The 15,843-nt window shown below is 31.9% G+C and overlaps 1 protein-coding gene and 1 non-coding gene across 2 annotated transcripts in view; both read left to right on the top strand.

The window, feature by feature from the left end:
- Window positions 1-578: 578 nt before the first annotated feature.
- TRNAM-CAU (transfer RNA methionine (anticodon CAU)) lies at window positions 579-650 on the top strand. Its single transcript has one exon. It is a non-coding gene; the product is annotated as a tRNA-Met (tRNA).
- A 10,609-nt stretch (window positions 651-11,259) lies between these two features.
- The window catches only part of dpr12 (defective proboscis extension response 12), an 82,883-nt gene continuing 78,299 nt past the window's right edge, over window positions 11,260-15,843 (top strand). Inside the window, exon 1 of the mRNA XM_085943594.1 lies at window positions 11,260-11,648. The gene's annotated coding sequence lies outside the window, so the exon portion shown is untranslated. The remainder of the gene's footprint in view (window positions 11,649-15,843) is intronic.

Below are 15,843 nucleotides of genomic sequence, written 5' to 3'. Positions count from 1 at the left end.
AACATTTACATTTTTGAAGAATATTTTTGCCGAGAAGGACGGAAGAAAGAAGGATTCCGTGCAGTGTGATAATACACCAATTAAGCAACCGACACTGAACTGTGCGTCCGAGGTGTTATTGTAATTTTTGTTAATTTCCGTTACCCAAGTTGCGTTTGGTACACATATTTTTTAAGCTAATATTATATTATATGAATCTGAGTTGCTTACATTTTTATGTATAATAACGAATGCTAAATTCTTTAATCTTGTAATTATTACGCATTAGATAATATAAGAAAAGTATGACTTGCATAAGAAAAGGGTTTGTTGCTATTTTTAAAGAAAAATGCTACAAAAACGCGGTAACTTGCGGGAGTTAAAAGGAAGTTCCAGTAAATACCAAGAGATAAAATTACAGAGATCATACTTGTAATTAAATAACACACATATTTCTGTATCATGCGAGTATTTCAGTTATTAACTTAAAATTAGACAACAAATAAATGCATCAGCAGCCTGATGCTAAGTACTTACCTCCGCTACTTACATGGTAAGTACATGGTAAATTAAGAGTAATTTTGTCACTCGTGGCATCCAGCAGAGTGGCGCAGCGGAAGCGTGCTGGGCCCATAACCCAGAGGTCCGTGGATCGAAACCACGTTCTGCTAGTTATTTTTTTTCTTCACCTTTCTAGACTATTAAATGTTTAATACGTACCTACCGAAAGAAACACAGGTCTTAATTAAATTATTTTTTCTGTCAGCTTTGAAGCATTTAAGGGAGATCCTTATGCCAACAGAGAACCTAGCGGAAAAATACGAAGCTTGCAATTTGAGATTTTTTTGTTGATACTTTGTTGGTATAAGGAACAGATTCATGAAACCACCAAATTTTACACACTAAAATTATGCATCAAACTGATAATCTACCAAATAAAGGATATTGTAATTATTATTGCGTTTGAAAAATACTTTAATAATGTGAAATTGTGATTTGTGAAATTGTGATTGTGATTGTGTTGTGAAATTCACAGTAATTATAATAAAAGTACAGTAAAAACGTCACTATTGCAGTCCCATCTTGTGGCGCAAAGATTGTGCTTTCAGCTGATAACCGAAAAATCGGTGGTTCGAATCCACTCGAGTGCGTTATTTTTTCGTGTGAAAAAAAGCGATTACCTGTCCAAGTACTATACGCGCCTGATGTTGCTTAACTTCGGTGATCGGAAGAGAGCGTTCGACCACTCGGCTAGTAATATTCTGCGTTCCATTTGAAATTTGTGCACAGAATTTTATTTTAATAGTCATGGCGAGCTGTAAAACATATACATGTTAATACTGTTTTATTTATATATCGTTGTTTCTAAATGTCATGTTGTGAACGTCTTAAACTTATAATTTGTAATGTCCACATTATGTTAAAAAATAAATAAATTGAAAATTGAAATTGAAATGGTGGATGTTGTATTAACAAATTTTTGTGTTTATAAGAAGTGGATCTTAGTCACTTGCTCAATCTAATAGGTTCATACTATGGGTTCAAACACACATTGAAAAATCAGATGTGAATTTGCCAGATCCGAGATTCGAACCCTTTATACGTCTGTTGATACAGTAATAATTAATATAGTTTCATTAAAAATAGTTGCACTTTTATAAATTATTTATTAGTCAGAACCACTTAAAATATTTATGTGTTTTATTTGTAATTGCAACTTTTTCCAATAAATAATAATAATTTTTCTCTATACCCATGTTTTATGTTAATTTAGTATTTTTATTATGTTGAATTATTATACTTAATACCCTTAATTTGTACTAAAATAATAGGAGACTAACATATTATATTACATTATGGAATATTATTTTGTATATTTTCGTTCGTATACGTTGTAAAAGATGGTAAGCCTACTTTTGTACTGTGGCGTCGTTGTTGTATAGAACACAGTGGCGTCGCTGCCTCTATTGTGAGGCTTCCGCCAGGAAGCGCTTCTGAATATAAATCTGACGTCTGTAATATTACCTTCAATCAATTCGAAATCCTGGGATGTATGTACTGTAACCACCGTTGTGGAACAAAATATTATACCAAATACCCATACAAAACGGTTTGTTTGCGGGTTTTTTTTTATAAAAAATTAGCAAAAATTTATCTAACATTTATATAAACAAAATAAACATAATGTATTAATAAAAATTTAACAAAGACATTTAAAATTACTAATTTTAGGTTTCGACTAATTTGTATTACTACTCTTTTAACTTATATGACAGCTTTTCTGTCCTTTCCTATATTTTATATTAATTTCAATAAATTGTCATACAATATGATATTAAAGATCATAAACCACTATATTTATATAACCAAATAAATTCTAAATATCATTCAATTCAATTCTTAATTTTTATTCTAAAAAAAGATAATTGATAGTAAAGAAAAAAAATGTAGATACGCCCAAATTACATTAGTACGGTCTAAGTCTAGGTCCTAATAGAGAAAGCCGTTAGTACATTTTTTGTACGAAAAATAACATAAACCAAATATTAGACCAAAATGAAGTATTATAGGCAAATAAAATAAACAAAAAGTTCTCCAGTATTAGCAGGAATAGTAAAATAAAATGAGAGCTCAGATCTCCCACTTGCCTAAAATGCAAATACGGCCTCTGTGCTTGTGATGTGGATGTGATACGGCAGTATTGTAAAGCTTAGTACAAACTTAATTATTACATTTATATGCAGACAAATAAATGTTGTTTGAAATTGTTCCTACGAAAACCTTTAAAAAGGTTTTATACAATTTGTCCAATTTTGAAAAATTAAATGCGGATAGAAAACATGTAAAAACAAACTGACAAATAAGCAGATATGGCTAGGTAGGTATGCGTTTTTTTTTAAAACACTTTTATCAGAACTAGTGAAGATTGTGTTGATTAAAGTGCCCTAATTTATACGATATGTACCGTCCAAACTATATATTTTTTAACATCAATTATTACTGTGCAGTTGAATTTTTGTAGCGCAAAAGCTTAGAAATGGTTGTAAAAATTATTTGCGGGCAGATATACTTTGGCATGTACAAGGCTTAACAAAATTATAATTAAATGCAAAAAAGTGCGTGAATGATGTCGGAAAACTTAATAATATTTTCTTCATAATTAGTTGTCAAGTCAGGATAAGGTTGCGTGTCCAATTTTTAGTTTTTCTTTTAAATCATCTAGCTAACGTGAGTTATTGACCTTTTCTCAGAGGTCAAAGCTTTGTTATCAACTACAGCTTTCAGAAGAAAATTTAAGCGGAACGCTTTTTTAAAAGTAAAAACTGTTATTTATAACATAGGTCAATAATAAATTTCATGGTAAGTAGTAAGTTAACTTTTACTGGAAAAATCATTAAATTTACACGTTTTTCATTATTGCTTGTATTCGTACGAGTATATTATATTAAATTGTTAGTGTATTGATTAACCGATGTATTTAATTATATAGTCACATTAACACATTGTTTCAAGTAGAATACTAAACCAATGGGATTAATTACAATGAGGTGTGTAAATGTATAAATATAATGGTTTAAAAAATATTTCAACAAACAAAAATGTTGATGTTCAAGTGCCTTTTTAAAATATTGATGATATGTATAGAAAATATTATCCTGCGTCTGAATAATTATTGTTATTATATAATAATATATTTACACCCCCAATGGTGGGCTGACAGGGCTCTAGTCTGGGGGCCCGGCGTGGGTGGTTGACCAGTTAAGCGTGATGTTGACGTGATGTGGAAGAGATGTGGACGTGATAATAACATGATGTGAACATGATGTGAACGTGATGTGGACTGAGATATTCCGGCTAGCTCAGAACTGTGTCGATCTCAGGATTCACAAAAAAAATTAGGTTAAATGAAAAGTCTTTGTCTTTTTTTTTTGGTTATAAGTACGTGGCTTTATATTTTCAGTGATTTTCTTTGCTACACACTTATATGCTAATAATTAAAACAATAGTTTATTTTTTTGGCGCGAAGTACACGAATTCAACTTGCGTCAGCTCGCAACTCGTGTTTCTTCCGACTGCCCCATTAAATGTTTAAAAATTGACTACAAACACTAAACAGTGACTACAAAAGAACTTTAATGCTAACTCTCTTCCACTCTTACATCTTTTACACCCATCTCTTTCAAACTCATAAAACAAAATCTTACATAAATTTACAAACTATTCCTATTACTAAATTAATTACAACTTTAATGGTATAGATCTTAATATTACACTTAAAGCTATTAGTTTGAAATTTTATATCTAGGTACATACTATAATTAGCATTCTAAATCTAACATATTCCTTTTTATCCAGATAGTCAAGTGATACGTCATATAAATCTTTCATATCCTGTTAATTAATTGACTATCTGACCAAGCTGCACGCTTAGGCCTACAAAACTTTATTCCGGCTCCCCATTGAAGACGGGAAGTCCAGGAGTATGTCAGGACGTGATGTGGAAAGTGATGTGAAATCTGATGTGAATGTGATGTGGACGTAATGTGGACGCGATGTAGATGCGACGTGGATGTGATACGGACGTGATGTAAATGTAATGTGGATTTGATGTGGATGTGATGTGGACGTGATGTGGACGTGATGTGTAATATGATGGGGATGTGATATGGATACGATGTGGAAGTGATGTGAATGTGATGTGGACGTGATGAGCACTGTGATGGGATTGTGATGTGGAATGTGATGTGGATACGATGTGAATGTGATGTTGCATGTGATGTTAATGTGATGTGAATGTGATGTGGATGTGATGTGGATACGATGTGAATGTGATGTTGCATGTGATGTTAATGTGATGTGAATGTGATGTGGATGTGATGTGGAATATGATGTGAATGTGATGTTGCATGTGATGTTAATGTGATGTGAATGTGATGTGGACGTGAAAGTACGAAAGTGTATGGGTATGGGGAATGCGCCTAGAAATCAATATGTGGACGCGATGCGGACGTGATGTGTAATGTGATGGGGATGTGATGTAGAATGTGATGTGGATGTGATGTCGATCTGACTTGGATGTGATGTGGATGTGATTTGGATGTGATGTTAATATGATGTGGATGTGATGTGGATGTGATGTGATGTCGATATGATGTGAATGTTATGTCGATGTGATGTGGATGTGATGTGGATGTGATGTGGATGTGATGTGATGTGGATGTGATGTGGATGTGATGAAGATGTGATGTGGAATGTGATGTGGATATGATGTTCATATGATGTGGATGTGATGTGGATGTAATGTCGATGTGATGTGGATGTTATGTGGATGTTATGTGGATGTGATGTGGACGTGATGTGCAATGTGATGTGGACGTGAAAGTACGAAAGTGTATGGGTATGAGGAATGCGCCTAGAAATCAGTATGTGGATGCGATGTGGACGTGATGTGTAATGTGATAGAGATGTGATGTGGAATGTGATATGTATACGATACGGAAGTGATGTGGATGTGATGTGGATGTGATGTGGATGTGGATGTGATGTCGATGTGACGTGGATGTGGTGTGGATGTGATTTTAATGTGATGTGGATGTGATGTTGATATGATGTGAATTTGATATAGAATGTGATTTGGATGTTATGTGAATGTAATGAGGATATGATGTGGATGTGATGTGGATGTGATGTGGATGTGATGTGGATGTGATGTGGATGTGATGTGGATGTGATGTGGATGTGATGTGGATGTGATGTGGATGTGATGTGGATGTGATGTGGATGTGATGTGGATGTGATGTGATGTGGATGTGATGTGGATGTGATGTGGATGTGATGTGGATGTGATGTGGATGTGATGTGGATGTGATGTGGATGTGATGTGGATGTGATGTGGATGTGATGTGGATGTGATGTGGATGTGATGTGGATGTGATGTGGATGTGATGTGGATGTGATGTGGATGTGATGTGGATGTGATGTGGATGTGATGTTGATATGATGTGATATTGATATAGAATGTGATTTGGATGTTATGTGAATGTAATGAGGATATGATGTGGATGTGATGTGGATGTGATGTGGATGTGATGTGGATGTGATATGATGTGGATGTGATGTGGATGTGATGTGGATGTGATGTGGATGTGATGTGGATGTGATGTGGATGTGATGTGGATGTGATGTGGATGTGATGTGGATGTGATGTGGATGTGATGTGGATGTGATGAGGATGTGATGTGGATGTGATGAGGATGTGATGTGGATGTGATGTGGATGTGATGTGGATGTGATGTGGATGTGATGTGGATGTGATGTGGATGTGATGTGGACGTGATGTGGACGTGATGTGGACGTGATGTGGATGTGATGTGGATGTGGTGTGGAATGTGATTTGGATGTTATGTGAATGTGACGTGGACGTAATGTGGACGTGATGTGCAATGTGATGAGGATGTAATGTGGAATATGATGAGGATATGATTTGGATGTGATGTGGATGTTATGTGAATGTGATGTGGACGTAATGTGGACGCGATATGGATGTGATGTGCAATGTGATGAGGATGTGATGTGGAATGTGATGAGGATATGATGCGGATGTGATGTGGATGTGATGTGGATGTGATTTGGATGTGATGTGGATGTTATGTGGATGTGATGTGGATGTGATGTGGATGTGATATGAAATATGATGTGAATATGATGTTGAATGTGATGTAAATGTAATGTGCATGTGATGTGGACGTGATGTGGATGTGATGTGGACGTGATGTGCAAAGTGATGTGTATGTGATGTGGAAGTACGGAGTGTCTGGGTATGGGGAATGCGCCTATAAAACATTGGATAGATTTTGTTAGCATCTGTCACTTTGATTACCGTAAAAACAAATAATTAATAATATATTATATATCTTTTTTTAAATGTAAATATACCATTTTCCATTTCTATAATTGTACAACTCATCAGAAGACACATTTTACAAATCTCAGTGAAAACTATATTGACAAAATTAAATAATTTAACGACATCAAATCGTTTTAAACTTTTATCAAAAGACATGGTCTGTCCAACATATTATTATGAGACACATTTTCAAAAGTGTAATGATTTTACCATATAAATAAAATTAAATGTGAACTTTCCCTTCCACAATATGCCACCCACATACGTAGGTACATAATTACAGCTCTTAATTCTTTTTTTATAATAACACTCTTTCAGTGAAATATTTACTAGTTATATTTAATTATCCATATTGCATAATAGGTATTGCTGCCAAAAGTAGGAAAGTCAATAATTTAGGTAATTAGAGTTAACAACGGATTATGTGCATATATAGTATATAAATAATATACATATTATGTATGTTAGAAAATTCAAAGTCATCTGATATAATATAGATCAGGCACATTGGGCAGCATTGAAATAAATAAGCATTATGCCTGATTTTATAGTGCACGTAAAACTTTCAAATTGCCATACTCCATAACATGATTTCGAGACTTTACAACTTTTGTCAGTAACCCCACTATACACGCAAAATCTCACACCAGTATGGCTGCGGTTTGCATAATAATAATATTATGGTTAGTTTCAATTTATTTTGTATAATAACACTCTTTTAGTGATATATTTACTAGTCATATTTAATTATCCATAGTGCATATTAATTATACGTAAACTTTCATACTAACACGGCTGCGGTTTACATATGGTTAGATTCCACTGTGTTGAATTGTATACTAGAGTTGACACGTAATGCAGTGTGAAATAAAAGTATAACATAATTTTTATAACTTTGTTTATAACTAACTGCAAACAAAACTAGAAGATAAATATTATATTTTTTCAGGTTTTTCAAATTGAGTGAAACATCGCTTCTATGATATTTTGTACGTGTACAATATTATAGATTGTACAGATTTTTCAAGTCAAGCGGAAAATACAGCAGATAGGTTTGTATGTAAGTCTTAAAATATTTGATGTGGTTGGCATTTTTTGAGCTTTCGTTACGCGAATCAAACGACTAGAAATGTCTACATACGCTTTTGCAAACGACTTTCTCTGACTAAAATACTTGCGAACGTAGTCAAGTTTGTTATCTCGCCGCAAATTTTACGACTTGCTGGCTGTGTGTTTTTTTTATTTCGCTAAATAATTTGGTGCGGTGAAATTTTAAAACTTACCAAGAAAGCTTTTTCTAATGAGGATTTTCATGCTTTATTTAGAATCAACTAAAACATGCTTACATACTAATTATAAAATCGTTGAAAAAATGAGTCAAAAGTTATGAAAAGTAAAGTCATATTTTAAACATTGTTCTAAGTCAAATAAATTCTGTGTTTTCAGGGTAAAAGTGCTTAAGTCAGTTTGGTTGCAGCTGAGATAATCGGTTTTGAAATAAATCACAGTTTTCAAAATACTCTTGCTTAAAAGTAAATTGGGTTAGGTCTCTTTTTTAAAATTTATTTTACAAATATATAATTAAGTTTTTGATATTGTGTTATTTTAAATATTTTGGATAAGTAATTTTACTCAATTTAAGTTATTTCTACGTTATAAAAATATCGATTTATTTTGCTCTCATGACGTCATAAAATCTTAACATTAACATTAATAATTCTTTACAAATTTGGCATCAAAATCTTAATTTCGTAAAAACGCGACTTATAAACTTTTACCCTGTAATTATTAATAATAATTATTGAATTAAAATATATGTACGCGATATTAGTATACATTTAAAAATATTGGTAATACAGCAAAGCAGAATAAAATTACGGGTATCAAGAACAATAATGACAAAAAAACACATCAATCGTTTTTTCTCTTCTTATCATATAACTCATGGCTGAGAAGCATGATCATCCTGAAATGCAGTTATCGTATAAGCGACTAAAACTTTTCACCCATCATGGTTATCTGCTTCTCTTAGGTCAAAGTGAAGACTTCCCCCAGTTAGTTTATTAATTTGGTCGCTCTTGTTCACCAACACTCTTTCTCCACTTCTCCTTTCCAATACCACCAGTTTCTCTATGTTGTCTATTCCACGTCGAATTTATTATTTGAAAGATTGCAGATCATATATTAGATATATTAATTGTAAAGGCCCATTTCCTTATCTGTAGTCTGAATATGACTGATTCGTCCTGAACTCTGATTAAAAAATACAAATATTCGGTGCCAAGCTCGCATTTCAAAGTCATCCTCTCAATTGCCTTTTGCTCCCATGACCTCACAGTTCAAGACGCAACACAGTACAAAAATATAAAGTACAAACATTAACGTCTGCATGAGCATCATTTGTATGGCAATTTAGATCAAATCACTGGATTTTTCCCAATCTGTGTGCTTTGCCTGACTTTTTCATTAAAGGTTGTTTAGTGACATACAAACTCATATTATACTGTTTCTTGATTACGGAGTGTACTTCGTACGGGCGACTTTATAAAGAATATTTGCAAAAGTTAAGCCCAATATATTGTATATCTTGAGAGAGCAATACCTCGGATGCGTCGATTATGCTATTAGGTACAATGGACCTAAAACTGTCTATAAATTTATGATTGGACTTTATTAGGCATTTAACAACTGCGTCACCCATGGAGGAGATTGTTGGTTAATATCAAGAAGGATTCACAGAGGCTAAGTGTGATCAACTACATGTACATGGAAATACTTAGAGGGTAGTTATGCAGTCGTCTGGATCACAGTTAGGTAGTTTTCGCTGCTATAATTACGTAGCTTTTGGTGATCTTATTTCTTTATGTAAGCTATAGAAACTAAAGTCCTAAACCCTACTTCTCGATGAATTAAGAAAGATTTATTCAAAACTTACGTGATCTAAAATTTGTGTAAATTTTTTAAGTTGCATAATTATTTTAAACTAAATAAAAAATGCAATATTTTAAAAATATTGCATATTATGTTAGTCATGTTTTATAAAACAAATTAATAATAAACAAAAAAGAGTTTCGAAATATAAAGAAAACTACTAGTGAATATAACAAAGAAAGGTGTGTATCTTCCTAAAATAGCACTACGACACGGAAGAAGAAATCGAATTAATAAGGAAAAATAGAATAGTCGACATAATTAATTGCCTAAAGAAAGGGACATGGCAATTCTAAGAACACGTTGCTCTTGGAACGCATAATTGCCGGACAAATTTATTCATCCACTCCGGTATAATATCATTAACACTAAAAGGGCACGCTAAAGCTCCGCTGAATTGAAGGTACACATTGCTCAAAAGCTCATTTATTACATTACAATATAATTATTTTTCTGTAATAATATGATATTCTTTGAACTGTTGAAAATGGCTCATTTAAATTGTTTAGATTTTGCAAAAATGTGTTTGTTTCAAGAATATTTATTACAAATTGATACAAATTACCAACATTTTTATACACGAATATTTTTTCCGAACATGTCCAATCCTAACAAGATCATATGGGCCTCCACAGAGTAGATGTTTGTATTAATAGTTTTTGTTTTTACGAGAAATGAATGTCAGCCACTTGCCCAACCTATTACTCTGACTCTAACCATAAATTAAAAGACAATATATGTATTTATCAGATCCAGAATTTGAACCTGGGAGCCATGATATTATAAGACGACGCGTAAGCCGCTCGGCTTTCGTGGGCATATTGATTAATAACCTGTTTTTTTTTCATTTTTACATTGCTCACGATTGTGAAACTTTCGGTGGGTATTAATTCACTAATCATCAATTATTCTTTTTGGCTATTTTCTGTATGGATTTATACTTGAGAATATTATATACACATTAGTGAATAAATAAATATTGATTCTTTTGGATATAATTCTTATTACTTGTGTACTACTGTAGTAATTCTTTCGTTGCTTCGTAGATAAATAACCGAGAAAAATAGGACGAATGTAATTTCATCGATCCAATAAAAACCTAATACAAAACTAAGCGAATTCGGTTCGTAACATGTGTCGCATAATGTGCCTCAATGCTTACAGAATCTATCTGCGCTTCGTCGAAACTAGGTGCCATATTAAGCTGCCACTACCTTTCATTCTGGTCGGCCACACACAAACATCATAAAATGCGTGATATAAAAAGCCAGCCCAAGTTGACAGAGCTAACGCCTACTCGCCGAAGAGAACAGTGAGAGAAATTACGTCAGCACTAGGTGCCTGAAAGATCTAGCTTACTCGGCGTTCTACGGTGAGCTTCGCGAAAGCTCGGCTCCCAGCTTTCCCAGTCCGGCGTAGAACTCCAGTTTGCTCCGAGCTACGACAGGGGGAGGTCGTATTTGTTTACGTCCCATATTAATCTTATATGTATATTATTTATACATATTATTTTGAGTGCGGTCATTGCTATAGTGTGGCTAGAAACGTTTCGGTAATCTAGATACCACACTAATGTTTTATTAACTAGAGTTTGGGAGTTGGACCTTGTTTTTTTGTATCAAAGCGGTACACGCAATGTGGTCGAGTTTCTTAAGATGTCGGTTGAGATAATTTGAACGGAAAATGTGATTGGTTCGGGTAATGTTCGGCGATTTAAAAAGAAATATGAATTTATTTAATAGTTTGCTATAAACGGATATTTAATGAACAGTTTTCCATTATTATACGCAATTGTCATAACAGTAGCGTGGATTTGAAGAGGCTTTATAATGTAAGTATATTTTTACGTAACCTTTATTTTTATTATAGATATTCGGTTTTAAACAACAAAATATGAAACAAAACTAAGAGCAACAAATAAAACAATCTAAAATATTTTAAATTTCATTATTTAAAAAAATACACTCTTATTATAAAAAAAACATTATTAATGAAATAAGTTAGACAGAGTGCGATTCGAACTTACATCTTTCACTTTCCGGGTGATTGCTCTATTATTCAAGCTATTGGTCCTTCTATGATTAATGCGAATAATTTTTAATAAATACATTTCTCTGTAGTACTTTCAATTTTGACAATTTAAAAGCGTTCAGCTTTGTAATAAATTAAAGTAAATAATTTACTATTATTATCAGATTGTTAACGAATTGGTAGCCGTTTCTTTGAATTTTAATATTAACGTCCTTATACTTGTGAATACTTACGTATATTATACAGAGTGCATGTTATATACCAACTTAATGAAGAATTTACAATTCTTAAAATATATTGTGTATATTCAGAATTGAGTAAACATACTACAATATAATATAACACCTATTTAATGCTAAGACCAATTTCGTCCATTTAGGAGGATATTTTTAACTTGACAGTTCTGAAAATTATTAAAATATATCGAAGAATTATTTTATTAATATATTTTTTTTCAACTAATTGTAAGTTTTTTTTAAAATCTGGAATTAATAATATTGACCCCATTCAGTTAAATTTGCATATTGAATAATAAAGTATAAATTATTCTTTTTGGGATATAAATGAAAACTTTTGAATAATAAATTTTCTTTTCGTTTCATTATCTACCCACCTAAGAAAAAAGAACCATAGTCAGTATAATATATAATATTACAAAAGCTATTAATATGATATCAAATATTATTTCGATATTCCTTACTTATTGAGTTATTTTTTTATAAATACTTTTATCACATTTATGACTATTTTGTATTTTTTAATTAATTTGTCACTATAAATTATCGAAGTTAGGTAGGAAAGAGGAACCTACAATTTAAAAAAAATGAAAAAAATAATTAACTTAACCACCTAATTTAACATTTTGCAGTATTATTGGTTTCAATATAACAATTATTTGTAATATAAATTTATTATCACCGATATTATAATATTTTTATAAATCTTTCGATTAAATCTTACTATTGTAAATATGATTTCTTAGTTTTGGGTATATTGAGTTATTGTAGTTAAGTTATTTTAGTATAAACAGTATCCGTATATTAATTATCCAGTATCCATAATAGCATTTAGAGTAGCAACGATTTATGCCATTTGAATTAAATATGACAATACATACTGAAGATAGTTAAGTTACGAAAGAACGGGGTGTTTTTTTTATTAAAATTATTTTAAACGAATTTATTATTTTTATTTTTAAATTTCTCTCTTAAACGAATTTAAAAAAATCAAAAATAATAACATCGAGTTAAGGAAATTCAATATAATACTAGAATACTTTACAATCAAATATGGATTCGATTGTAGAAAGGAAAAAGGATTTAACCCTCAGTTTTTTTAATAAGTTTTATTGGAGAATTACATAGAACACGACTGAATATACGATGTGTCTAAAGGATGTTAGCTGCAAATGACGAATAATTATAATCTAAAAAAAAGATTGAAGTATCGTTTGTATTGTTTTTTATTCTTTAATAACTTCAACAATTAATATCAGATTGAGAACATAAAACAATAATTATCTTTATGCACTCAAGGTTTGCACTCAAGCATGTAAAATTTGGTTTGTGTGGGTTAAGTCCTTCTTCCATTTAAAAGTCGATATGCATATGAAATTGTATAATATGTCGAATAGTTATTTTCTAAGAGCAACAATTTAATATTATGTTGTTGATTATTGAAAATCTATAAAAAGAAAAGGGACCAAAATGAAAGAAGTCCTTTTACTTTAACGGGTTTTCTCATGTATTATTAGGGGTATAAATTCAAATTAGCCATTTTCTCATAAATTACCGATTAATTTAATTTTAATTAGTGTAGCTTAAAACAGATATAACGAGATTTTTTTGAATAGGAAATAAAGTGTTATAAGGGCAGATTTTATGTGAGAAAGTATTTATATTTCTATGATTTAATGATCACTATTTAAAAAAATTATATATTTTGCTGATTTTAAAAAGCGAATATCATTATGTACGGTAAATAATTAATAATATTTAGGTAATAAAAATAATACTATTTCACATTTATACGTTATGACATAAAATCGTGTAATGTAGAAAATTTTATGTCGCTTTTTCTATATAACAATAAAATAGCGTTATTGAAGTCAATAAAATATTTTCCTCTCGGATTGTTGCATGCATTATGGCAAAAATTTTCCCCTTGACCTAGTTCAAACATCAGCTTGATTTATGGTATTAGTCAAAATTAATCCCTTTCTATACAGGTAGGATAAAAGAGAATCACCATCAATCACGTTTAACAAAAAAACTCGGAGGCATTCTCATACTAAAGAAAGAAAATGGTTAAAAGCAGTAAAAACTTCACCATGAATTATCTAAATATAATTTATATGATTAGTTAAGCTTCAAAGGAATAATCGGCCGCGTTGATTTTGAATGAAAATATTTTGATGTGTTCCGACAATATATTATTGTTATCAAGTAAACTTGACACATATAATATTTTGAAATAATTTAGACGCCTTTTATACTAATAGACTATCATGATTAAAGTATTTTTTATAGCTAGTTTAACAGTCCTTATCAAATTGCCTCTCATACTCGGAGTTCTGAGTTGAAATTATTTCTTCTTCTTTTTTCTGGTGTTACAACCCTATGTGGTAATTATGGTCATCCTATGGTGCCATCACTCTTGCCAGGAGCTTAAAAATATCACACAAACTCACACAGATACTAACAGGCCACGGAGCGGTGCGAGCTTTTCTAAAAAGATTTAAATTGAGGGATGATGACTGTTGTCCATGTGACGGCAACACATTTCAAACAGTGTCGCATGTCATCAACGACAACCCTATACTAGAAAGGGAGCAATGGAATATCAGGACTCAATGTAGACAGCATAATTATGAAATTGACCTCCAAAAGCCTCATGAAGTACTAAGCAACAGAACAACTCAAGAACACTACACAAAATATTTAATCCTGGCCATAAAGAAAATTAAAGATATAAATGGAGGAACCAAATTAGCTCCACATCAATGCAACTAATTCACCCAACCACCTTGTACGAAAAAACAAGGGCATGGTTTTTAATTTTTAAAAAAAGCCCTATGCGGTCTTGGATCTATACAGATAGACAGAAAGCTGCTTCCACACTGCTTAGGATACCCAAGGTTCTTAATTATTACTTGCAAATACTTGATACCATTCATCATGTTGAATTTGTACCAAGTTTTAATTTGTCTCCCGGCTTCTTGAATGCTAGTTCTTTTATCATGCGTGACTCGTCCATCCTACGTAAGTCTGTGATCTATGATAGATCAATTTGACGAACTGCACGATATGCAAGATCTTGTAAACTAATTAAATATATTTTTTTACACTACAATTTAGGCCATGAGGTAGGTCCAATGAAATTAGTGTAGTAAAACAGTTGTGTAGTAGTAGTGAAACGACTACATAAAACCCAAGTATTGAAAAAACTACATAAATATATTGTGACCTCACCGGGAAACAAACGCAGAGCCCCCGGCTGAGAGCCCAGTGTCTCACGCACTGGACTACGAGGGTCATTAAATTTGTAGTATAGCATATTCTTTTCTCAATTTTAATTCCCGGTAAGGTCATAATACAGACACCTACGCAATTTTCAAAAGCTTGGGTGTCAATGAGATGTGTTTCACTATTATTGTAATACTAATAATAAAATATTTTACCTATTGAGTAAATAGTAATATCGCAGTACCTATAAATATGTTATAATCATATATAAAAAGTTGAAATGTAAGAGCTTTTTGAGTCGATCCAACCTTCAGATAGACCGATTAACTAGAGTTTCTACTAGGAAACATCAAATCTTTCAAAAAATGTATCCCGCTCTACTGTATGAAAGAATGCTTATTTTTTTATCAGGGCTTGATCATACTAGATTCGATCTATATATAAATCACGCATACCTACCAAATTTAGTGTAGGTACATTAAAAAAAAATATTTGGAAGTTGCCTCTGAAACATTCCAGACATAGTCTTAA

Source organism: Rhyacophila brunnea, unplaced genomic scaffold, assembly GCF_057557595.1.
Source record: "Rhyacophila brunnea isolate RB1 unplaced genomic scaffold, BYU_Rbru_1.0 scaffold_16, whole genome shotgun sequence".
In the NCBI taxonomy this organism is placed as follows: Eukaryota; Metazoa; Arthropoda; class Insecta; order Trichoptera; family Rhyacophilidae; genus Rhyacophila; species Rhyacophila brunnea.
Note: the sequence above shows the minus strand (reverse complement) of the source record. Positions and strands in the feature narration are given on the sequence as shown.